Below are 26,971 nucleotides of genomic sequence, written 5' to 3'. Positions count from 1 at the left end.
CATAAAAAATGGCCTATTTCATTTATAACCTTTTTTTTTTTTTTTCACAAAACACTTCATCTAGCTCCCTCTTCCATTCTTCCTTTTCCTTTATTTTATCAATTATTTTTAGAGCACAAGGGAACAAATCAAATTTTTTTGCAAAATACTTGGAAAAACAAATAGTTAGTCCTCTGTAGAAAGAATCTTGCTTATCATCAAAACCTTGCAAATTATTTAGTAACTCAAAAATTTCTTCTATCTGATGATATATTTGCTAAATAACAAATATACACATAGTAGTGTTATCTTCATTTCTCTTTGTCCATTTCTGTACAATGGGTTTGAATACAGATTCATTTCTTTTCAATTCATCCTTGATAGCTGAAATTGCTACTAATTGATCAAAAAATGTGGGTCATTCTATCTTGTCTATTAAATACGTGATACCATGTCTCAATTTTTCTTCAATCTGATTATTAAGTTCTGCATGCATTGCATATAACTTATTTTTCTCCTCTTCAAAATCCGCTACAGTATAGAATTGAGGCCTTTTTAGAGTATCAGGTATCTCAATAATTGGTGTTGATTTAAAAGGCTCAATAGGTGGTCATGGGGGGTATGCAATCCTGGGTTTACTAGTCTCTCCTAATTTTCTTTTCCCAAGAATCTTCTCCATCTAAGTTACTTTATTTTCTAATGATTGTATTTGCATACCCCTCTCCTCATATGCTTTCAAAACTTCTTCAAACCTAGCATTGAATTGGGAAAATTTATCTTCCTCTTGGCTAGATAGTATGCTACCAAATTTTAGCATCTTAGATGCCATCCCAATTATTTGTTTACTACCTATCTCTCCAGCCCTGAATATTGTCAATGCACTAGTATTCTTTGCAGTGGGAATCTAATGCATTATGGTATTTTCCCTTTTTTCCATGGACCATATAACAAGGGCTTGGTGGTTATCACTAAATTTGTCTCCTCTATGAACCTGTAGTATTTCTTTTGTAGTCCTTAGTTGAACATCCCTCAGTTTCCTTATTGAATAAAAAATAATGGCATTTTCTATATCCCATTCTAGCAGAAGGAGAACTCATAACTGTCTAACTATCTGCCTCCCAACTTCAGGAGTAAATTGAGCAAAATCATTCAAAAATTTGGATTTCACATCTTCCTTTATATTTGAATCAGGGTTGTTGGGTTTCTCAACCTTGATCTTCTCACAAGTTTTCTCAAAATTTTCCATGCTTAAACTTCACAAAAATGGAGCAAAAGCCATAGATTTTATAAACTTCTCATCATTAATAAAATTTTCAAAGGCTTGGGAAACTATCGAATCAATTTCCTTACCTTGGTAATCAACAACAATTAAATCCAAGGAAGGCATAGGAGGTTCTTTTGGTTCTCCAATCTCCAAATCTGTGGATGTGACAATTACATCCCCTTCTCCATCAATTTTTCTAAGTTGTTCCTTTAGAGATGCTCCATCATCTATCCTGATTAGGGACTAGCTTGGGAGTATTGTTCTTTTTGAGAAGAAGAAGACCCTTTCTATAATTTTTTCCTTTTTGGAGAGTTGGTTGTAGATGGACTTTCTAACCTTGGCCTCTGATGAAGGGTTGGCTATTGCACACACTGAACCATGACATAACCTGCCCTTCTCTACAATGTATATTAGCCAAGAGCCACTATATTTTTGCTACTTATCTTCCTTTGTACCTTTGTAGCCTTTTCTGGATATGTCTCAATATACATGGCTTTCTTTTCATTCATAGTTTGGATGATCACAAAAAAATTATTCATTAGTTATTTCATTTTGGCTCCCCAATATTTTTTGTCTTTCAATGGGTCATATTGGGGGTGAAAAGCATTAATAAATTCTATGGTCTTGCTGAATAATATCCATTTTTCTTTCCTCAGTTCTTATTCTTGCAAAGTGAAAATATTTTTGATTATATCCTCTAGATAATAAACTTGTTGTACCATGTGAGAAGCTTTCACCCTCTCTCTTAAGAGGTCATCGAATCCTTAAAGATCAATAAATCTGCCATGAGATTCTGTCATGTTATATCAATCTAAAAAAAAATTCAAGTGCTTCCACCCCTTCCTGACAAAGACAAAATCATGTACCACAGTAACAATTAGAAAAAAGGTACCCTTCTTAGACAATTCCTTCTCATCTATAGTGTCTATTTTCCATAGGAGCTTGGCTATCCCTATCTTCAAGGGCACATGAAAAGGTGTTGGTAAACAGATTGTTCTTTGTTAAATAAACTCTCAAATGCCCAAATTTGAAAGAAAAATTAGATGCCAATAGTTGGATAATCTATCATGAGGTTGATAGATTTCCTCTAAATTGAAAGGTACAGCTCCCTTACAGAATGATATGCAATGAATTTATTTTATTCCTAAAATAACAAGATGCACTCTTAACCTGAGGATGGAAGAGGAGAACCAAGCTAATCCTAGGTAAGACTAGCTAAGAAAGATTTGAGATCCTAAACCTAGCCAATCCCAAGAATTCACAATCTTATGACTCCTCAGTATTAGTAATGCAATATGAAGAATTTGTTAATGCAGATGCAATGTAGAATGAAAAATGGAGTGCGAGTTAAATATTCATATTTCCATCATAGGAAGGCATGCAAACACTATGATCTACATCACATTTGATATTTAACACAGAATGCAAGATAGTGTCCATGACTAAATATATCAACACTCTGATTGAATATAACCAAAAAATGTAACAACTAAGCACTCTAATTTAGAATGAAACTTTTCTCTATTTCAAATACACAAATACAATACCCAAATTTATTTTCTCACAGTTTCTTGTCAAATCTATTACAAAAATCAGAATCATAACCCCTATATGCAATGAAATGAAATGCCTAAACTAACATGCCCTCTCCTCTACTCCAGCTCTCTGACTATATGCAGGAAAATAAGAACCCCCTCTAAATATTTCTCTCTCCCATATATTCTTTTCTTCCCATGGTAAGTCTTCCTCTTTAGTTATTCAAATTGACTCTTCACTTCATTTTTTTTATTATTATATTCATGATGATTTTAAATACCACTTCCACATTAAAAATCAAAATCCATTAACAAAATGTTCCATAGCATTTCATATTATTCTTACACACACACACACACACACACACACACACATATTGGAGAACTCGAAAGCCTGATTTGGTATTTGTCTTGTAGCAGTCAATATAACTCCTCATGATATGTTAGGTTTAGGCATGTGCCTTGATATAATGGAGTTCTGATATATGTTTTATTAATTGAATTATAGTGACAATACACAGATGCTTGCAACAATGGGAAGATATGGCCTAGATTAAGCTTCATATATTTAGAATGCATGACCTCTCTATCTTCACATAACCTATCTATGAAATTCAGCTTCATGTTTCCATTGTAGGCTCCTCTTGGGGATACCAATATCTATTATGAAATCATGGGAATTAGTTGCTACAGCTTCTCCATCTTGATTATGATGCCAATCGTAGTAAGCATGTGTATTTTTTTTAATTTCAAGAACTGCATACCCAAAACTCGCTTCATTAAATTTTGAATAGAGTGGTTGTGGTTCTGTAAAATTAGGTACGAGGCCTTCTAGATTTCCTCCATCAGCAATGCTAATGTAGATAGGAGAAGATGGATCCCTGACATGTGTACATTTCCCATTTGATATGTGTTTCATAAAAATACCTCGTAGGCTATTGATTTTTTTTTTATTGCCACCTCCAAGAGTGTGCTTGTTGGACCAAGAGAAATATTTTTAAGCAACCCCATTGGAAAAAGCATGGTTGCTAAGTTGCTAGGCCACATGGAGGTACCTAGAGGGGACCCACAGAAGCAAGACCAAACATATTCTTATTAAATTGTATCATGAACCCATTCAATGGTACTGAAGTATTATTTTCAATCTTCAAATTATAAAATATTTAGCTATCTCACTGTCCACTAATCTCAAGGCCTTGACCTAGTGATGCTGGAATTAAAATTGGTAATGGAGGCCTAGAAGCTTCTTCTAGCTAATCTAAAGGGACAAGTACATTTTCCAAACCCAATAGATCACCAAGAAGATCTAGAATAGGAGTTATAGGTAATACTCATTTTTCTGGAACTCGAGGAACATTACTTGACACTGATGCAAAAAATAGATTGAACTCTATGGTAGGAGCTAATGGTTCTAAATGGCCTGAATCAAGCCCATTGGGAAACTCTTCATCATCGAACACTAAATAACTGGTTTAACACAGCTTACAAATGCATTAGGATGCTTGTGATATATAGAAGCAAGTGTGGAAAAATTAGCAAGAATCTCATCCAAGAGTGATTGATCAAGTTGACTAGAGTCATCACTGATAACAAGTTTCTTAGCCAAGAAAAAATCTTTTGCTGCCTCTAGATCAATTAACAAAAGTCACCAATAAATATAAGCATGATCATGCAGATCTAGATTGTCTATTTCCTAAGTAACATTATTAAGTACAACCTGAATCATTTGGTGTGGCCCTTTCCAATTTGATGGTACATCATCCAATTGCATGCACAACTTTTCTAGCAAATCAACATCTACTTCAGTTGCATATTCCTTGAACTCCTCATTGGTATTCTTTGCTAGCTTGATGCCATGCATTTAAAAATGAAGCATTTGGTGTAGATTCCACTATGTCCTTCTCTTTGGTAGAGAATTAGAAAATAGCTTCTCCTCAACGAAAAATAAACATGGGAGGGCATTTTTTGCTAAAGCAACTATTTCATGCTTGGGTTTTCACACTCCAAAAAGAGCTCAACAAATATTAAATTTTGTTTGTATGTGAAAAGTTTTGAAACTTTAGTATCACAAAGGTGAAAACCCGATGCTAATGGTCATATGGCATGTTCATCATATGTAGTGGATTTGACGCTTGATTTCATTCCATCAATATCTTTTGAACTCCTTTGGGCTGCGGGTGTATCTCTTAGGCATTAGCATGACAAACATAAACCCCATATAGGGATGTTGGCTTCATCTCATCACCAAGATCCTTCTTTATATTGGGTTTCCTACTATGGAATCACAAGATGTCATTCCATTGCAATCATTTAAAGGGAATATGTTACTTGTGCCATGATAATCTTAGAAACATTATCCATAGCATCATTGTAATCAAACATCCATCAAACCCATATATGACAAGATTTGAGCCATGACCTATAAAATTGATTATGTGTTTGAGAGCTTGGAGTATTAAATTATTCCCTTGAATAGGATGTTGGTGAATCTTTATTTGAAATTTCAGCAAGAGATTCAAAGGATTTGAAGCTAGAAAATTTTATTTTTAAATTGAACCCCAAATCCCAAACTAAAACTTTGAATCTTCTTTTTGGAGTTGCAAATGTTGAACCTTAAAACTTTAAACATCTAAACTCACTTTTGAATCTCAAAAAAGCTCGTAATTTTGGACTTTCTAAAATTTGAGAACTAGAATTCAAGTTTAGTCCTTCCTTTAAATGCTATCTTCTCACAAAATGAGTCCTACAACACCATAATTAGTAAAATGTACCAAAAAAATATTTACTTGATAGGTTGATTCGAAAGCTTAAAATTGGGGGACTAGAAGTATGCCTATAGCTGGCTCTGAATGGGGATTATGTTCTGTAAAGTACATAAAGAATCCAAAATCTCTAGTAGAAGACAGGTGCCTAATCCATTGGGCTACAGAGTTGGGCTAAAAAGAGGTAAAACATAGAGTTGCTTGCTAGGAGTACGGGGGGGGAGCAAGGCAAACTAAACCTACCAAAACAAGAAGACAACAAACTACAAAAGTAGGGGAAGACTAAAATAAGCACACATAAAATTGGAAAGAAAAACCTAACTACTATAGGTGAGGAGACCTCACCAATAGAATAGAGAACCAAGAAGGAATCATACATGGCCATTAACTAGAATAGAGAAATATGATCCTTTCCAAAATAGAGGAATATGCTTCAGTAGTCTGAAACAACAGTGATAATCTCTGGAAACACCTTCATTGTTGAAAATAAGTCCAAAAGAAATTTTCAATATGGTAACCTACAAGAATTTTCCAAATAACCATGCCTCATTATAAATCTCTGGTTCTTTTAGACTTTTTTGTGCACCACTCTTCAAATGTTCAACTATTTTTTGTGAAGGAGAAAAGTATTCACCAGACTCTGAATGCACTATTGGAGCATCATTACATCTACTTATATTAACCATATCATTCTTAGTAAAGATATAAACAATTAAACCAAGATTGAGAACATTGGAACATTTAAGAGATTTTGGAAATGAAATGACATCATACTTGTCACAAGCATTCTCTCTAACAACTTTAGGTTCTGAAGCAATGTTGAAATAGTGTGATTCTTGATGATACATAGGTTCCAATTGAATTGGATCATCTTCTTCATTTTTTACAATTAACAATCCTACAAGATATTCATTTGACTTTAAAATTTTAGTACCTAGATTAATTGTGGAAGAAGATTCTCGTGCCAGCATCATGGTTTTATCAAACTCAATTTTGAAACAAGAAGAACCATGATCAAGCTCTTTATTTTCTTCATGATGCTGCAATACCTCATTAACATCTAAATTTTTTTCCTCACAATGTATTGCTACACCAACATTCTCAAGCTTAGTAGGTTGATCATCAAAACATATTGCAACCTTTAAATGTGTATCCATATGATTAGGAAAGCCCGATATTGCATTAGCCTGCAAAAAGAGTGGTCCTTGCATTGGATCTCTATCATCTCTAATGGATGAAGAGTCAACCTTACTATGTTCTTCAATAACATTAGCTATTCCATCTTTTGATAGCACATCAGTCTCAGGATAATTTCTAGGAGGGCAACTATTTGAAGCATGATCCCCATTTATTTCTCCTAATTTGCAACTGTTATCATGAAAAGAGGAAAAGATGGAAAGGTCCTCTCTTTCAACTCTTCTTACCATCTCTTCAACCATATTTTTAGATTTGTCAAAACATGATCTCACACTCTCTTCAATACAAAATTCATCAAGAGGATTAATCATTGCATTTTCTTTGAGACAAATAGATTCTAACATAGAATCATTACCAACCTTTGCAAATTGAAAATCATTTTTGCAAAAATCTTCAATAAATTTAAACTTTCTATGTTCTAGAAGTGCATTAACCATCAGATGATTTTCAAAAGAAACTTCATGCAAAATTTTATCTTTATTTTCTTCAAATCTAAAACCTTTTAAATCAGGAGTAAATGAAGGCATGGGAAAAACTTCTTTGTCTACTTTTCTTACCAATTCTTTATCACTATGAAGGATGTCTTCATTTGCTGAAAATTGTGCTTCTGAAAACCAGGGTATCTCTTGTTGTCAAAAATTTGAACCATTGGTTGATATGGGCTCTTCATTTACTGGTTTTTCATCAAGTAGAGGAGCTAAACAATACATTCCTTTTCTTCTCTAATCTTGAATATTAAAATACCTTTGACGTACACATTTTAATAGCTGAGAAAATTGATAATCTTCGAAAGAGTCTAATCCTTTTACTTCAACTTCAGCTATACATTGTTTAAACACAGTCCAAAGGAAATGCAAATTGAATTCACTTTCAGCATCTATTTCTTTGAATGTGGGTTTTCTTTTGGTTTTCTTTCTTGATTGAACTTCTTGTTCACTGAGGACTGAAAAATTGTAAGAGATGTGATTTTGTGAGATCTATGAAATTTTATCATCATCCACCTTTAGTTCCTTACGTGGTTGCAATGTCTTTTCTTTATAATGCTACAACATTTTTGTCTTCACTTCCACCTCTTTCAATAGGTGATGTCTTGCACAAATACTTTTCCATAATAGAATAGTTGCATGATCTTCACTAACACTCAGGTTCATCTTTACTCCATGACTAATTCTTTTTCTCCAAGTTTCAAACATATCATGCAACACCAGGTTAGTAGTGTGATGGAGTTCTATAAGGGAAAGGTCTGATCTCCTTCCTTTCATCATTTTAATAGGCATGGTCCTTTTTAATCAACAAAGTTTCCAATCTCTATAAGTTAGAGATAATAAAATTTGAAAATGTAGACACTGGACTTCTTACCTGAAGTTATGTGAACCAGAATGGAGTCACCAATCGCTAGATAGCAGAGATATCTATAACAACTGAGGAAGCAAATGTCAACACCAATTTTCTCCTCTATCTTTCCTTAGTAAAAATTTCTAGTCATCAACTTCGAATTCTTCTTCTTTAATTGGTTGAGACTACAGGGAAAAAACCCTGATCCTTGTGGCAAGTACCTTATTTCCACAAGATTAGTTATAAAAAGGGATAACTAGAAAATGTAACTTTGAAAGTTCTTCCCAGCGGATTCACCAAAAGTCTATTGGTAAACAGATTGTTCTTTGTTAAATAAACTCTTAAATGCAAAATCTAAAAGAGCAATTAGATGCCAACAATTGGATAATCTATCATGAGGTTGATAGATTTCCTCTTAATTGAAAGGTGCAACTAACTTACGGAATGATATGCAATGAATTTGTTTTATTCCTAAACTAAAAAGATGCATTATTAACCCAAGGATGGAAGAGGAGAACCAAGCTAATCCTAGGCAAGACTATCTCAGGTAGATTTGAGATCCTAAACCTATCCAATCCCAAGAATTCACAATCTTATGACTCCTCAATATTGGTAATGCAATATGAAGAATTTGTTAATCCAGATGCAATATAGAATGAAAAATGGAGTGCGAGTTAAATATTCCAATTTCCATCATAGGAAGGTATGCAAACACTATGATCCACATTACATTCGATATTCAACACAAAATGCAAGACAGTGTCCAAGACTGAATATACCAACACTCTGATTAAATATAACCAGAAAAGTAACAACTAAACACTCTAATTTAGAATGAAACTTTTATCTATTTTGAACACACAAATACAATACCCAAATTTATTTGCTCACAATTTCTTGTCAAATCTATTACAGAAATCAGAATCTTAATCCCTATATACAATGAAATGAAATAACTAAACTAACATGCCCTCTCCTCTACTCTAGCTCTCTGACTATATGCAGGAAAAGAAGAACCCCCTCTATATCTTTCTATCTCCCATATATTCTTTTCTTCCCATGGTAAGTCTTCCCCTTCAATTATTCAAATTGACTCTTCACTTCCTTTTTTTTATTATGATTATATTCTTGATGAGTTTAAATACCACTTCCACATTAAAAATCAAAATCCATTAAAAAAAATTTCCCTGGCTCTTCATATTATTATTATTATTATTATTATTATTATTATTATTATTATTATTATTATTATTATTATTATATATATATATATATATATATATATATATTTGAAAACTCGAAAGCCTGATTTGGCATTTGTCTCGTAGCAGTCAGTATAACTCCGAATGATATTTCAAGTTTAGGCACGTGCCCCTCATATGTGGGAGATTTGATATATGTTTTATTAATTGAATTATAGTGACACTACTTAGATGCTTGCAACAATGGGAAGATATGACCTAGATTAAGCTCGATGTATTTAGAATGCATGACCTCTCTATCTTCACCTAACCTGTCTGTGAAATTCAGCTTCATGTTTCCATCGTAGGCTCCTCTTGGGGATACCAATATCTATTATAAAATCATGTGAATCAGCAGCTCCAGCTTCTCCATCTTGACTATGAAGCCAATTGTAGTAAGCATGTGTCTTGTTTTTTTTTATTTCAAGAATTGCATACCCAAAACTTGCTTCTCTAAATTTTGAATAGAGTGGTTGTGGTTCTATAAAATTGGCTACGAGGCCTTCTAGATTTCCTCCATCACTAATGCTAATGTAGATAGGAGAAAATGGATCCCTAACAGGTGTACATTTCCCATTAACTACGTTGTAAGCCACATTTGATATGCATTTTATTAAAATACCTCGTAGGCTGTTGATTTTTTTTTTATTGCAACTTGAAAGAGTGTGCTTGTTGGACTACGAGAAATGTTTTGAAACAACACCATTGGAAAAAGCATGGTTACTAAGCTACCAGGCTACACTAGAGGTACTTTGAGGGGACCCATGGAAACAAGACCAAACATGTTCTTATTAAATTTTATCATGAACCCATTCAATGGTACTGAAGTATTATTTTCAATCTTCAAATTATAAAATATTTAGCTATCTCACCATCCACTAATCTCAAGGCCTCGACCTGCTGATGCTAGAAGTAAAATTGGTAATGGAGGCCCAGAAGCTTCTTTTGGCTAATCTGAAGGGACAAGTACATTGTCCAAACCTAATAGATCACCAAGAAGATCTAGAATAGGAGTTACAGGTAATACTCATTTTGCTGAAACTTGATGAACATTACTTGAATCACAGGAGTTGATGATTCTAAAGGGCCTGAATCAAGCCCATTGGGAAACTCTTCATCATCAGGCACTAAATAACTAGTTTAACATGGCTTACAAATGGATCAAGATGCTTGTGATATATAGAAGCAAGTGTGGAAAAATTAGCAGGAAGCTCATCTAGGAGTGATTGATCAAGTTGATTAGAGTCATCATTGATAATAGGTTTCTCAACCAAGACAACATCTTTTGGTACCTTTGGATCAATTAACAAAAGTCACCAATAAATCTAAGCATGATCATGCAGATCTAGATTTTCTATTTCCTACGTAGCATTATTAAGTACAACCTGAATCATTTGTTGTGGCCCTTTTGAATTTGATGGTACATCATCCAATTGCATGCACAAATTTTCTAGAAAAATCAACATCTACTTCAGTTGCATATTCCTTGAACTCCTCATTGGCATTCTTCACTGGCTTCATGCCATGCACTTGAAAATGAAGCCTCTGGCAGAGATTCCACTATGTCCTTCTCTTTGGTGGAGAATTAGAAAATGGCTTCTCCTTAGTGGAAAATGAACATGGGAGGGCATTTTCTACCAAAGCAACTTTTTCATGCTTAGGTTGTCACACTACAAACAGAGCTTGAAAAATATTAAATTTTGTTTGTATGTGAAAAGATTTGAAATTTTAGTATCTCAAAGGTGAAAACTCGATGCTAATGGTCATATGGTATGTTCATCATATGTGGTGGATTTGAAGCCTGATTTCATTCCATCAATATCTTTTGAGCTCTTTTGGGCTACGGGTGTATCTCTTAGACATTAGCATGACAAACATAAACCACATATAGGGATGTTGTCTTCATCTCCTCACCAAGATCCTTCTCTATATTAGGTTTCCTACCATGGAATCACAAGATGTCATTCCCCCTTAATCATTTAAAGGAAATGCGTTACTTGTGCCATGATAATCTTAGAAACATAATCCATAGCATCATTATAATCAAACATCCATCAAACCCATATATGACAAGATTTGAGTCGTGAGCTATAGAATCGATTATGTGTTTGTGATCTTGGAGTATCAAATTATTCCCTTGAATAGGATGTTGGTGAATCTTTATTTGAAATTTCAGCAAGAGATTTGAAGGCTTTGAAACTAGCAACTTTTATTTTTAAATTGCACCCCAAATCCTAAATTGAAACCTTGAATCTTCTTTTTGGTGTTGCAAATGTTGAACATTAAAACTTTAAACATTTGAACTCACTTTTGAATCTCAAAAAAGCTTGTAATTTTGGACTTTCTAAAATTTGAGAATTAGAATTTAGGTTCAGTGCTTCCTTTAAATGCTATCTTCTCACAAAATGAGTCCTACAACACCATAATTAGTAAAATGTACCAACAAATTATTTACTTGATAGGCTAATTCAAAAGCTTAAAATTGGGGGACTAGAAGTATGCCTACAAAAGGAAACACATGTGGCTTTCCCAAAAAACCATATATTCTTATTATGGTAGAAACATTATAATGGACTATATCCCCCCAATTATGACTAACTAGTAGTCCTTGTGCATGGTCCTTGGGTCTAACCAATTCTAACAATGTTTGTGGAATTCTGGGGTTTTCCCCTTTCAAAAGTAGCCTAACCTTTGATGCAAAGTATCTATCAAATCTCACAAAACTAGTAGCTATAGCTTCTAAAGTCATATCTACACTCCGCAGCTACACTAGATTCCTCTCTCCATCCTTGGTGGTTTCTAGCTCCATACCCTTGGAGAAGAAGGTAAATCCCTTGTACAATAATAAATGCATAAGAAATAAATACCAATAGAATGGTTTGTCCACCTTTCCCCATGCTATCCCCACTAGACCATTGTGAACTTCTTTCACAAGAAAAGTAGCAAATCCAGAATAGCGCTCATCCCAATTTGAAGAGTATGAGCCATGATAAGGACAATAGAGCCTAGAATTTGATCAACTTCATCCATCCCAAAAATATTGCAAAGAGAAAAATATAATGCTTGAGCTCTCAGGTTGAAATGCCTTCTCAGCAATGGGTTTGGGGTGCTAAATGTAATCACAGGCAAGGTGCCAATTTTAGTAGCATGCTCCTGCAATAGCCTTGTTCTTAGGTAAACTCTTTGTGCATCATACCTTTCTTGAAGGTCATCCATATCAATATTTTCATGCACAACATGGTTAGGATTGAGGTTAAAAACCTCACTAATTAATTCAAGGAAAACCCTAAAGAGATTCACTCTCGCATGGTTCTTTACCCACCCTGTAATTGGATCATATTTCTTGGCCAAATCCATCAACAAATCACTATCAAAGACAACTGTAGGGACTCTTAATTTACCAATGTCAAACTCCCATACATTGCTCATAGGAGTGTCTAGTTTTCTCTTTGAAAACCATTTGTTAAAGAACTCCAGACCCCCCCATGGAAACTTGGGCATCTCTTACCGAATTTACTCTGTCATAAAAACCTTCTGCTATAGCTACTCTCAGGTGCTTTGGAATGAGTTCCCTCCACTTAGTTATTTCATGTACTAATAAGGGGAATTGTTCAAGAAAATCATTGTGCATAGAACACATCAAATAATCCATTTTTTTGGTGAACTCTTTTCTTGGAGGCATTTTGAATAAAACCTTAGAAATTTTACAATAGTAGATACTTGAATTTTTTAAAGAGTCACAAAGTACTTACCCACTAGAATTCACACTCCTACACTATGTGATTTCTTTTGAAATTTTACTAGATTGCTAGCTAAAATTTTCATGCCCTGTCTCTAAGAATTTTGTATGGCCTAATGTTCTTTCTGCGCTTTGGTGATTCATTGATGGTGAGGTCATGAGTTCTTTTCATAGATTGAAATTGCACGAACAAAATCTAAACCATATTTACTCTCAGTAACCGTTACTTCCAAATTGCAACCAAATTTGAATCTTGTCCATAGATTTCCACCAGATCAGACAACTTTGATTTAAAATGCAACAAGCTTTATGGCTTTAAAAAAATAAGGCTACGTGTCACAATACCACTTGCCCTCATTTCTTAAATTTCTTGCACTTTAGAATTGTAGGGAAGCATTGCTCATTGATCAAGACAAGATCAACGATCAGATCAATTCACATTTGAACAAAATTCAGTCAGCTATACTGACCAATAGGAAGCCTTTATATGAGTTTGTGCCTTCTGACAACTTTCTCACCAGCAGGTCCCATATCTTCTTCTAAGTGAGCAGATGCTTGATGTCATTATTTCAATGTGTCAAGCTAGCACATTCCCACTTTCCTTATTGATTGAGCATTTCCTTATTGTGAGATTGCTCCAGCAATTGATTTTTGAAAGATCAATGGTAACACTGATTATAGCCTGCAAAGCTTCTGAGTTAAAATTTTAGATGTCACCATGGACACATGTCCACATGGTGCATACTTGCTTTACTTAAACTTCATTCAAGCTCTTAATGCAAGCAAGCACCCTTTGTTGATTAGAATAGGATCAACAATGTGAAAAAAATTTGCACTTTATGCTTGCATCATCCACTTGGTCCAATGAAATGACTAATTTCAATTTGCATGCTCTCACTCATCTAACTATTGCATTAATTTTTGAAACTTTCCGTGCCCACATAATAAGTATCTCCAACTAAGCACAAGTGGTGGACCACATGGCATGACTCAACATTCTTCCATAATTTGGCTCCACTATGACACACGTCGCAAAGGCGCATGCCTACTTTCCTTATTTGACTAGTAGCTTCATAATCCAGGTATGTGCTAGCCCTCGATCTTTGAAGGATCTACTGTCTAACAAAACTTCAATTGATCTAGCAAATGAAACACTTTATTTGCATAACTAGCATTACATATCAGCAATTGTTTTACAACTAGGCACATTGCAGCACACATTGACAATTCTCGACCCCACCTTGCCAAATGTCAAAAAATTGCTTGCCCACATTATTTATCTCTCGTGCAACTTCAAAATGCGAGCATGCACTAGCCTTTGATCTTTGACAGATCTATGGTTATAGAATTAGGTATTTTAAAAACCACATTGGCTGAAGTGACGAATAAAAAATTTCCAACCATCCCAACTTGTTTGAGACTTGCCACGGAAGACATCTAAACATCATCCTTGAGAATGGTGGGTCCATCTTGTCAAACTGTGCCACTTTTCCTATTGATGCTTCCTCACATTATTTATTTCACGAGCATCTCCTTCTTGCAAGAAAGCACTAGCCCTTGATTCAAATGAAATCAATGGTTGATGCTTCTTGGTGATAAAGGCATATCTCTGTTAGTAGCTCAACCAATGATATCGTAGGAAATCTAGATCGTGCACAAAAAGTACTAAAAAACTTGCAAAAGTTTTTGACAACTTATGACTCCCCATAAACTTTACAATTCACAGAAACTTTTAAAAAGCAAGGGCTACATGTCCCTGAGTCACATGCCTACATTATTTAAAAACCTTGCATCTCAAAATTGCGGGAATGCAACACCCGTTGATCTGAACAAGATCAATGATTATAAAGACTTTGTGTCATCAGAGGTATTTCCTAATAGAATGATCAAACAATTTATAGGCCAAGCATGACCACGTAAAGTTTAGACAAAATTATAACGAATTCATGCTTGCGCAAGCCCTTCCTTGGGGTAAAAGAAATTAAAAAATTTTGAGGGTTTTTTAAAACTAGGGCAATCTAAGGGTTTGAATAATACAAGGAACAAAACCCTAATTTGAAAATTTTTAAGACAAATGATTTTTCACTAAAATTTTCCATAATTTCTACATTGTGAAAAATTAGACCAACAGTGGCTCTATCTAGGGATGATAGACTACCTAAGTCTATGCAAGAATTCAAAATCTTTGGGAGAGGAGAACACATACTTAGGATAGGGATGATAACTTTTTTAGAGAGCACAAAGCAACACACAAAAACAAGAAACAAGAAACCAAACTATATAGAGAGAAAATTTATAGGGATTTACAAAATATACAGAATGTATAGGAAAATCAAGAACCCTAAAAACTACTATTCATGGAAAACAAATACCTTTAAGAAAAATACCTCTTCAAGAATTGTCCATGAACTGGTAATTCAAGAATACCTCTAGTTAAATCCTTCAAAAAATATGAATCTTCTCCATTTCTATCACAAATGTTATACGAACCAAGCCAGATTGGGTCAAATTTACCATGCTTTCCTTTATCTTCCAATCTAGCATTCCACATCAATACCATGTCACCTATTTCAAATTTCCTATTATTGGCTTTTCTATCATACAAATTTTTCATTTGTGATTGCAACTTGGCATTTTGAATAATAGATTCTCTCCTTGTTTCCTCTAGCTACAATATATCATCCATTCTGAGTTGCATCTCATCAATGATATCATCTTCATACAATTGAACAAATCTATACATCTCTTTGAGGTTATTTTTTGGATGTCTAGCCTATATACCATAGACCAAGTCAAATGAGGGACATCCAATAGCCTTTTTTATAGTAACGCTATCAGCCCACAGAGCTAATGGAAACTTTGAGTCCTGTTGGGTGATCCAATGTGCTCCCCTACCCACAGGTGGTTAATTATGTGGTGTTCCATGTTCACTAACAGTCATGGATTTTGGTGCAATGGAAAATGGGCCCAACAATTGGTATCAGAGCCTAGTTTTGGCTTGGTCATGGGTTCAAATCTCCCTGGTGCCTTCCTGACCCGCATAAGCACCTGGTATGCACGTCGAGGGGGAGATTGTTGGGTGATCTGATGCACTCCCCACCCCATAGGTGGTTAATTATGTGGTGTTCCATGTTTACTAACAGTCATGACTTTTGGAGCAATGGCAAATGGGCCCTACAAGTCCTAGGCTCTCTTGTTTTCCCCCAAAATCCTCTTGATGATTTTCAATATACTCTTATTACTAGATTCAGCCTAACCATTACCTTGAGGGTGGTCAGGTGATGATGTGTATTCTGTAATGCCATACTTTTTACAAAAATATTTATATTCCTTTGATTTGAAACACATGGCATTATCAGTTACAATCTTCTAAGGACATCCAAACCTAATTATAATATTATTTAGGATGAAATTAATCACCACCTTGCTTGTTACATTCATAGTAGGGATTTCCTCCACCTACTTGGTGAAATAATCAGTAGCCACCAAGATCAAAGAATGGCGTCCACTAGACTTGTTTGTGATTTTGCATATAAAATGAATTCCCCATTGTTGGAAGGGTGCTTGCACCTCAATAGGTCTTAAGGGTAGATTTTTAGAAAACTTCAAGTTTCGACTAAATCTTTGAGAAGTATCACATAATTTCACAAAGTTATGAGCATCTTTAAAAAGTGTTGGCCACCAAAACCCAACCCTTAGAATCTTATGAGCAGTAGTTTTAGCCATTTAGTGACCACCACATACACCTTCATGCATATCTTTCAAAATCCTTCTGGACTCAATTTCCTCCACACATTTTAAAGGGATTCCTTCCATGCTTCTCCACCACAACTATCCTCAAACTATAACATATCTTATAGCATGTAACTTAAGGGATCTCTTTTGATTATCAATTAAATCTGATGGAGATTTCATAGTTTGCAAATAATAGATTACATCCTTGTACCAATCAGAGGTGCCCATATCACAAAGATCTTCTCTACAATTATCATCCAATTGATTAATTTGGTTTGCCTCTAGATTTTCTTCTACCATCAACTTGGCCAAACCTTGTCCTCTAACCAATTTAGTAATATGGATGTCAATATTGAATTCTTGTATTCTATTGATCCACCTACACCTCCTACCAGATAACTCTTGTTGTGAGAAGATGTCCTTCACAGCAGTAGTAGGAACAAAAGCAATGACAGTAGCTCCCATGAACTAACATCTAAAAGCTTTCACCCCTTTTAGCAGTGCATATGCCTATTTTTCATTGATGTCATACTTTAGCTCAGCTGCTTGCAATGACTTGCTAAAAAATGCAATTGGTTGCTCATAACCTTCTTCATTTTTTGTAACAATATTGCAGCAATAGTGTAAAATGAAGAAAAATAAAATATGTGCATTTTCTTATCATAATCAGGAGCTCTGAGAAAAAGTGCATCTTTAATAGCTTGCTTAATTTTCTAAAATGCAACACTAGGTTCACCATCCCATTTTATCTCAGATCCTTTCTTTAGCATCCTTGATATAGGCCTACTAATCTTTGCAAAGTTAGTCACAAACCTTCTGAGAAAATTAATTTGCCCAAAAATTGATTGAATTCCCTTAACACTTTTAGGCTTCTGAATCTTATCTATTGCTTCTACCATTTCAGAATCAATCCTTACTCCATGTTTGCAAACTAAATGTCCTAACAACTTTCCTTCAGTAACACCAAACTAACACTTTTTGAGATTTAAAGAGACACCATACTTGAGGGATTTGATAAACACCTTTTCTAAATGCATGCAATGATCATTTTTATCCTTAGAATAAGTAGTTAAATCATCTTGATATACAACCAAGAATTTATTAATGATATAAGCAAAAGCCACATCCATTGCTATTTGAAAAGTTTCCCCAGCATTGGTAGGCCCAAATGGCATTCTGACATAAACATAAGTACCCCATGGAGAAGTGAAAGAAATTTTAAATTGTTCTGATTCTTTAACAATCACTTGGTTGTAACCTGAAAATCCATCCATCATTGACATAAGCTCTGAACCAATGACCCTTTGCAACATGGCTTCCATATTTGGTAAACCATAATTATCCATTAATGAAGATATGTTAAGATTTCTGAAATCAACACACAACCTTATGTCTCCATTTTTCTTCCTGACTGGAACTAAATTGGATATCCAAGAAGAATGTCTAATAGGTTTTATGATCCTAGCATATCTTAACTTGATCAATTCTTCTTGCATTTTGGGATCGAAGGTTGGGTTTATTGACCTTTTGTTTTTTTCTAAAAGGTTTAGCATCTAGTTTCAAGGGGATTTCATGTTGAAAGAGATATTCCCTATAGGCCTTTAAATCATCATATGGCCATGCAAACACATGTCTATATTTCCTTAGCAGACCTATCGAACCCTGTCTTATCTTAGGAGACAATTTTTTACCAATATATACCTTCTTAGGGGTTTTTTTAGTTCCCAAATTTATCTCCTCTAGATCCTTAGCATTGTATTCACTAGTATCCATTTGAGATCTATCATGATTATCAAAAGAAATTTCTAGGACAACCAAACCCTTTGGTATTTTATTTGTTTTCAATTGCACAACTTCTTGTCCAAAAATAGTATCTTTTCCATCTATGTTTTCTACATATGCTGCACAATCAATTTCTTTCCTTGATAACATATACTCACAATTCAAAAACCTTAAAATATCTTTATCATCCTCAAATACTTGCCAATTTTGGATATTGTTAGGAATAGAGCGTGTATGGATTCCACTTTAGATATACAAAAAATGTAATGTCATCAAGCTTTATTGCTACGTTTGCTAAGAAATATGCCATCTTTTTATTAGTCCTATCCTTCCAAGCTATTCCAAATGCATCAAAATATTCAATCATATCCCATACTGCATTTCTACATTGCTTCAATCTTTTTTTTTTTGATACATAAACATTTCTCACTTGGGATATAACCAATTCTGAATCTCCTATAACATGTAGACACTTTATCCCATGCTTGTGAGCTAATCTGAGTCCTAATAATAGAGCTTCATATTCTTCTATATTATTAGTACAAGGGAAACTTAATGTAAAAGAGAACTTATATGTTATTCCTGTAGGAGAAATCAATAAGATACTTGCACCAGATCCTTCTTTGTAGTAGGCACCATCGAAGAACATAGTCCATAAATCACCCTTATCTATTTTTGCACTAGCTTCTACTTCCATCTGTGATTTATGTTTATCTTTCCTCAAGGTTAGGATCTTAGCTAAGAATGCATTTACATCTGTGTCCACAAAATTTGTCATGTTATCTTCCACATCTTCCTCTATCTTGTATATACTTTTAGGCTCCCTATTCACTTTTATCAAATTATTCTCAATATTAAAAGTAGCAAATGACAAATCACACTGTAGACTCCTACCCATAGCAGCACTCCACTTTCTTGATAATAACATGCTATACTGAGGTGGAATGTCAACAACCAATACACTCATAGTAAGTTCTTTGTCGAGGCAGGCTATTAATCTATAAGACAAAGAGTTTATACTGCATATGACTATCACTTCTCTTTTATCCATAGCACAACATCTTCCCTGAGTTGTATCAACCTTGAGACCCAATTCTTTCATTATTTCAAAAGGCATCATAGAATTAGAGGCACCAGAATCAATCATGTAATTTTTTAGGGTCGTACCATTCACTAAGATACTCACGAAAAATGGTTCCATATTTCCTAAACATTCATTGATAGAACTATCCAAAAACATCTGAGGAATTTGAGATACAACTATTTCATTTTCTTTGTATTTCATCTCCTCCTTATTTCTTTCTTTGGGATGATAATTTTCATTGCAGTCACATCTTACTTTTATATCAGTGTCTCTCAACCATGCCATGGCTTTAGTTCAGTGTTCATGGATTCTTAACAATTTACACAATGGGACTTTGATGGTGATTTGTGATAATACATTAGTCATGTCTATAAAAGAATCAGAGGAATCATCAATCATCATACTCTTTTTCTCAATTTGTTTATCCAAAATGTTTACAACCTCTTGATGATTCTTTCCATTTTTAGTGGTCATTTTTGGTACCTTCTCATCTAATTTCTTGGGAGCATTATTTAGAAATTCAATAGTCTTGGGAGTGTTCATTTTCCCTGGTTCCCATTTCTTGCTATTAATTTTAACCTTCATAGTGGGAATATCTTTAGGCTTCATGGCTTCCCCTTTTTTAAGATTGACACCTTTTATAAAAACACTAGCCACCTTGCCATTATCCTCTTTTTGAGTCATGTTTCTAGTCTACACTTGAGCTATCATATTAGCTTTAATTTGATCAATCTCTTCCCTAGAAGGCTTCATTAATGTCACCTCATCTTTAGTACTCACCATTTTGCACACATTGTCTTCAACATCACTCTCATTAGAAAATACTTGTTGTTGCATCTTATTTTGAAATTGCCTTTGCTCATTTACATCTTTATCATAATCTTCACAATCAAAATATTCACAATGTGAGTCAAACATATTACACCCTACATTATCATGGTTTTCTTCATGCTCATGACATTCTTCCACTATAGTTTGATTCCCAAAAAATGACAAAGCTACTACACAATATTTAGGGGCATGAGGTAGTTGACAAGCAGAACACCATGTAGGTTTAGCAGTGAATTTAGGATCATCCACCAAATTTCCAAAGTTTTTGGATAAAGGATCAGGGGTCACCTTGTTATTTGTGTTCTTGGGGGGAGGAACATTAGGCTGACCATCCTTCCAAGTAGTGTTATAAGGGAAATTTTGCAATCTATTTTGTCTACTAAAATTTTATCTGTAAGGGACCCTATTTTTAGTGGGTTTCCTATCATTCTTTACTTCAGGAAGAATCAAACCTTTTATAACATTTAGAATTTGACTCATTTCACTAGGCTCTTTCTTTTTCCCTCTAGTAGCTTTATGTTCTTCCCTACTATTTCCCTTATTCCCAAATAACCTAGGATCATCTCTTTTGCTTTCTAACCACCCTAAAATCCTTAAGTTATTTTCTATATTAATAGCAATTCTAAAAGCATCTCTTAAAGTCCTAGGCTCTTTATCCCTAAGTTGGTATGCCAATTTACGATCAAAAGCATTTAGATAAGTAATCATACATACCTTGTCATCAATTTGCATGGTTTGTATTAGCTTGTAAATCCTTTTCTGGAATCTAGTGTTAAATTCAATGACATATTCATTAGGCAACCTCTTAATATTATTGAATTCACTCAACATATAACTCTAATTTTTCTTGTCACCATATTGCTCTTTGAAACAATTTTCAATATCTTTCCAATCAACAATAGATAATTCAGGGAGTCTCTTGAACCATTTTCTAGCATCTTTAGTTAGTGATTGAACAAACAACTTCATAATGACATCTTCAACTTCAACCTCATAATCACTCATCATATCAAGAAAATTCCTCAAATGGTCGTCACAAGAGATAGCATTATTTCCATCAAATTTAGGCAATCTTTTCCTCATTTCTTGTGGTATAGGATTAGGATAACTAGGGATCCCATCAAAAAACATTTTCCTACAACCTTCTAAGTGGATAGGTCTCCTTTGCACATCAATCTTAAGTTGATCAGCACTATCTTTCTTATTATTATTCATAGTGTTACTGTGCTAGAATCACCAATAGATTTGTTGAGATCTTCTTTCTGTGAAGATGAAAACAATAAAGAAAGATCTTAGTAGTATTTTTATTTGCATCATTAGATCCATCATTATCTTTAGGCATAGCTATAGACTGCTTCTTGATATTTTCTAGGAATTTGATCTTATTGTTCATTTCAGCTATAGAAGCGTCATTTTCTACAATCTCCAATCTCTTGGCTAAAGAATCCCTTTCTTTCCTTCTTCTTTCCAATTCAATATTAGAGAGTGAAATAAAATCATGGAACTGAACTGTCTTTACTGGCTCATTGATCTTAACACCAATCTCCTTTTGTTTTCCTTTGTCCTTAGCCCCTACAACAGGTTCCCCATTCTTCAGTCTATTGTTATCAACTTATAGAGTAGTATAGTTCTTAACTTGCTATATCATAGGTCCCTCTAGATTCATTTTCTAAGTTTCTAGCAACTTCTACTCTTGCATCTTAAGTTGTTCAACTTGTCCCACAATCTCAGGCTGCCATGCACTAGTTGCTATCTAATTTATTTTCTTTAGAGCAGCAATTCGCCTTAGTAATTCTTCTTTTTCTTCATAATTATTTGTAATCACTTCTTGCCTTTCCTTTTGAAATATCCTATTCATAGCTTCTTTCTTAGCAAGCTATTCTTTCAAAAAATTATTCTCCTCAGGATTAGCGATAGTGAACTCAGACCTAGATGTTTTCTCATCGTTAAAACTTTTAGGTTTTAAGTGTCTAGGTCTAACCTTTTCAAGGGAATAATCTAACATGAAAGGGTTTGTACTATGCTGGAAAAGATTGTTACTAGTCCTACCCTCATGACTAAATACATGTGGTTACATAATCTTCTCCTTGTAGATAATTTTAGGGGTATTATAGAAATCGTCATTAGACAAAACTGGATGAGATCTCAGACCTTTGGAGAAAGGCACTTTTTCAATAGTAGAATGGTGAGCTTTATCTTTCCCTACTACTTGCTCCTATGAATAGCTTCCTTTCTACATCTAGTTTCCCTTCATAGCCAAATTCTATCTTCCTCTAGGAGGGAGATCAATTTGTAATTTGATTGCTAGGATTTTCCTCGCATCTGTCCATGTATTTCTTTTATTCTCCATAATTTGGGACAACAATTTTCTTAATCTTGACACTGGTTAAAACCTTTTAAGTTGCCACCCACTCTATTAGAATGGGAAAAGGAAATGAAAAAATGATAAATCCTTTAGTGACAATCTTAGCAAAAATGTATACAAATTCCAAATCCAAGGGAAACTTCAACATAAAATTTGCAATTCTACCCAAGGGGACACAGATCTCTAATAAGTCACTATTTATAACAACACTAAGTGTAATTCCCTAGTAAAATCACCATTTTGTTGGTGTTTCAAACTATTGAACAACAAAATGCTCAATATCATAGTGAAAATACTCACACAATCTAAGGATTAGCCAATTCCTAGCAGCAATTACATGAATAAACCACTATGACCCAACTTCAACAAAACCAAAGGATGGTTTCGTACTCTTTAGGCTCTACTAAACCAAGGCAGGTATTCCTAGGGATGATTCTAATACAAACTATGGTATGAAATTATCTTAGTTTCATTTTGATTCTCATCTTTTACCCTCAGGCACATACATAGTTTATCAATTTTCTCTAAAAGTTTCTTAAATCTATATACATCCCTTATTAGCATATCTAGTCATAATTCTCCTAGGATTTACAAATATTCCTAGAAATAGAAATTACCTAAGACTCAGAGAATAGATATAAATGAGTAGTGATAAGCATTTATAACTTTGAACAAAATGGAACAAAAATGATTTTGATTTTATAATTGGTTTGATATGCAGTAGCAGAATTCATCTTTGTTCACTTCCGACTTATGTGACTAGTGCCTTATCCATTGGGCAAAAATTGACTATTGGTGGGAGATCTAATTCAAATAACTTGTAAATGAATTAATCAATTGTAATCACCTATTCCCATTCTTATGAAGTATCCTTTCTATAAACTGATATACCCTACTAATTCATTGAAGCATTTCTATAATTCCTTGAATTAAAAGCAATAGTGATATCAGTACACAACCCATCCAAATTGCATTCAGCCAAGTTAAACCTTATTTAAATGACTTCAAAGTAGAAAAATCCACAAAATGGAGACAAAAATTGATGACACAAATACAATGTAAATACCACTTTGTATTATCCTTTTAGATGAGTAATACAATGACCAATAGAAATAAATTGGAAGCCCAGAACAGATTGCTATTTCTGTCATTTCAATATATCATTAGAAAGTACAACTAGAAATAAACTTGAAACAACTACACACTATTGGACCGACTGTATTCTCTTAGAATGAAAAAAATTATACAAAATTTGGACCCTCACATTTCCCTGAAAACTCATTTATATAGGCATGAGTTGCAACAAGCAAAGGGCAGATTTGATTTACAAGTGTCCTTCAAAAGATTTTTTACATACACCTATAATAAAAAGACAAAATGGAAATAACAAAAAGGCTAATACATTGAACATTCCTTTGTGGGTCCACTTATGTTATTTCCTTTGAAAAAGCAAGAATACTTTGATCGAAATCCTTTAGCATTCTAGTTCCTTGGGATATGTGGCCATCAAATGTGACAGTGATGAGTCATCTCCTGCTACCTGAGGGTCCTCTTTATCTTTATCATCAATAGCAGATGTGGCTTCTAGTTTTGTACTATCTTCTTTATCATCATCCTCCACCTCATCATCTCCTTCTATCTATTTTGTAGACATAAACTCTTCCTTCCACTTATTGTAGGTAGTGTCCTCTGGCCAGTAAAAATTTAGAACTTCTCTTTGTATAGTTACTAAAGAATTTTCATTTTCCTCTAAATCAACAAATTTTTTTCTGATGATATTATAGAATAATTATACTTTTACCAACTCCTCATTTGTCACCACCCATAACAAATGGCCCGTTTCATTTATAACCTTTATTATTTTTTGACAAAAGACTTCATCTACCTCCCTCTTCCATTCTTCCTTTTCCTTTATTTTATCAATTATTTTTATAACACAAGGGAACAAAAAAAAAAAATTCTATAAAACACTTGGAAAAACAAATAGTTAACTTCTGTAGAAAGAATCTTTCTTATCATCAAAACCTTGCAACTTATTTAGTAAATCAAAAATTTCTTCTATTTGATGATATGTTTGTTGAATAATAGATATACACATAGTAGTGATATCTTGATTTCTCTCTATCCATTTATGTACAATGAGTTTGAATACAAATTCATTTCTTTTCAATTCATCCTTGATAGCTGAAATCCTTGCTAATTGATCAAAAAATGTGGGCCATTCTATCCTATCTATTAAATATGTGATACCCTACCTCAATTTTTCTTCATACTAATTATTAAGTTCTACATGCATTTAATATAACTTATTTTTCTCCTCTTCAAAATCATATGTAGTATAGAACTGAGGCCTTTCTAGAGTTTTAGGTATCTCAATAATTGGTGTTGATTTAAAAGGTTCAATAGGTGGCCATGGCAGGTATGCAATCCCGAGTTTACTAGTCTCTCCTAATTCTCTTTTCCCAAGAATCTTCTCCATCTGAGTTACTATATTTTCTCATGATTGTATTTGCATTCCCCTCTCCTCATATGCTTTCAAAACTTCTTCAAACCTAGCATTGAGTTGGGAAAATTTATCTTCCTCTTGGCCAGACACTATGCTACCAAATTTTAGCATCTCAGATGCCATCCCAATTATTTGTTTACTACCTATCTCTCCAGCCTAAATATTGTCAATGTACTAGTATGCTTTGCAGTGGGAATCTAATGCATTCTGGTATTTTCCCTTTTGCCCATGGACCATATACCAAGGTCTTGGTGGTCATCCCTAAATTTGACTTCTCTATGAGCCTGTAGTATTTCTCCAGCAGTCATTAGTTGAACATCCATCTATTTCCTTAATAAATCAAAAATAATGGCATTTTCTATATCCCATTCTGGAAAAAGGAGAACTCCTTCCTGTCTAACTATCTACCTCCCAGCTTTAGGAGTAAATTGGCCAAAATCATTCAAAAATTTATATTTCACCTCTTCCTTAATATCTAAATCAGGTTTTTCTGGTTGCTCGGCCTTTATCTTCTCACAAGTTTTCTCAAAATTTCCCATGTTTAATCTCCAAAAAGATTGAGAAAAAGCCCTAGACTTTACAAAATTCTCATCATTAATAAAACTTTCAGAGGCTTGGGCAACTATCAGATCAATTTCCTTACCTTGGTAATTAGCAACAGTTAAATCCAAGGAAGGCATAGGAGGTTCTTGTGGCTCTCCAATCTCCAAATCTATGGATGTAACAATTACATCCCCTTCTCCACCAATTTGTCTAAGTTTCTCCTTTAGAGATGCTTCATCATCTATCTGGATTGGGGACTAGCTTGGGAAGTATTGTTCTTTTTGAGAAGAAGAAGGCCCCTGCTCTAATTTTTTTCCTTTTTGGAGAGCTGGCTACAGATGGACTTCCTAACCTTGGCCTCTGATGAAGGGGTGCCTATTACACACTCTGAACCATGACATAACCTTCCATTCTTTGCAATGTATACTGGCTAGGAGCCACTATATTTTTGTTCCTTATCTTCCTTTGTACTTTTGCAGCCTTGTCTAGATATGTCTCAATATACATGGCTTTCTTTTCATTCATAGTTTGGATGATCACAACAAAATTATTCATTAATGCTTGCATTTTGGCTCGCCAATTTTTTTCGTCTTTCAATGGGTAATAATGGGGTCAAAAGCATTCATAAATTCTAGGGTCTTGTTGAATACTATCCATTTTTCTTTCCTCAATTCTTTTTCTTGCAAAGTCAAAATATTTCTAATTATATCCTCTAGATAATATATCCTCGAGAAACTTTTACCCTCTCTCTTAAGAGGTCATAGAATCCTTCATGATCAATAAATCTGGCATGAGATTCTACTACGTTATATTGATCTAAAAACAAATTCATGTGCTTCCACCCCTTCCTGACAAAGACAAAATCATGTACCATAGTAATAATTTTTAAAAAGGTACCCTTCTTAAACAATTCCCTCTCATCTATAGTGCCTATTTACCATAGGAGCTTGGCTATCCCTATCTTCAAGGGCACATGAAAAGGCAACACATGTGGCTTTCCCAAAAAATCATATACTCTGATAATAGTTTAAATATTATAAGGGACTATATCCCCCCAATTATAAATAACCAAT

The sequence above is a fragment of the Cupressus sempervirens genome, chromosome 8 (assembly GCF_028749045.1).
Source record: "Cupressus sempervirens isolate cs-2001-9-10 chromosome 8, ASM2874904v1, whole genome shotgun sequence".
Lineage (NCBI taxonomy): Eukaryota > Viridiplantae > Streptophyta > Pinopsida > Cupressales > Cupressaceae > Cupressus > Cupressus sempervirens.
This window is presented reverse-complemented; position numbering follows the sequence as displayed.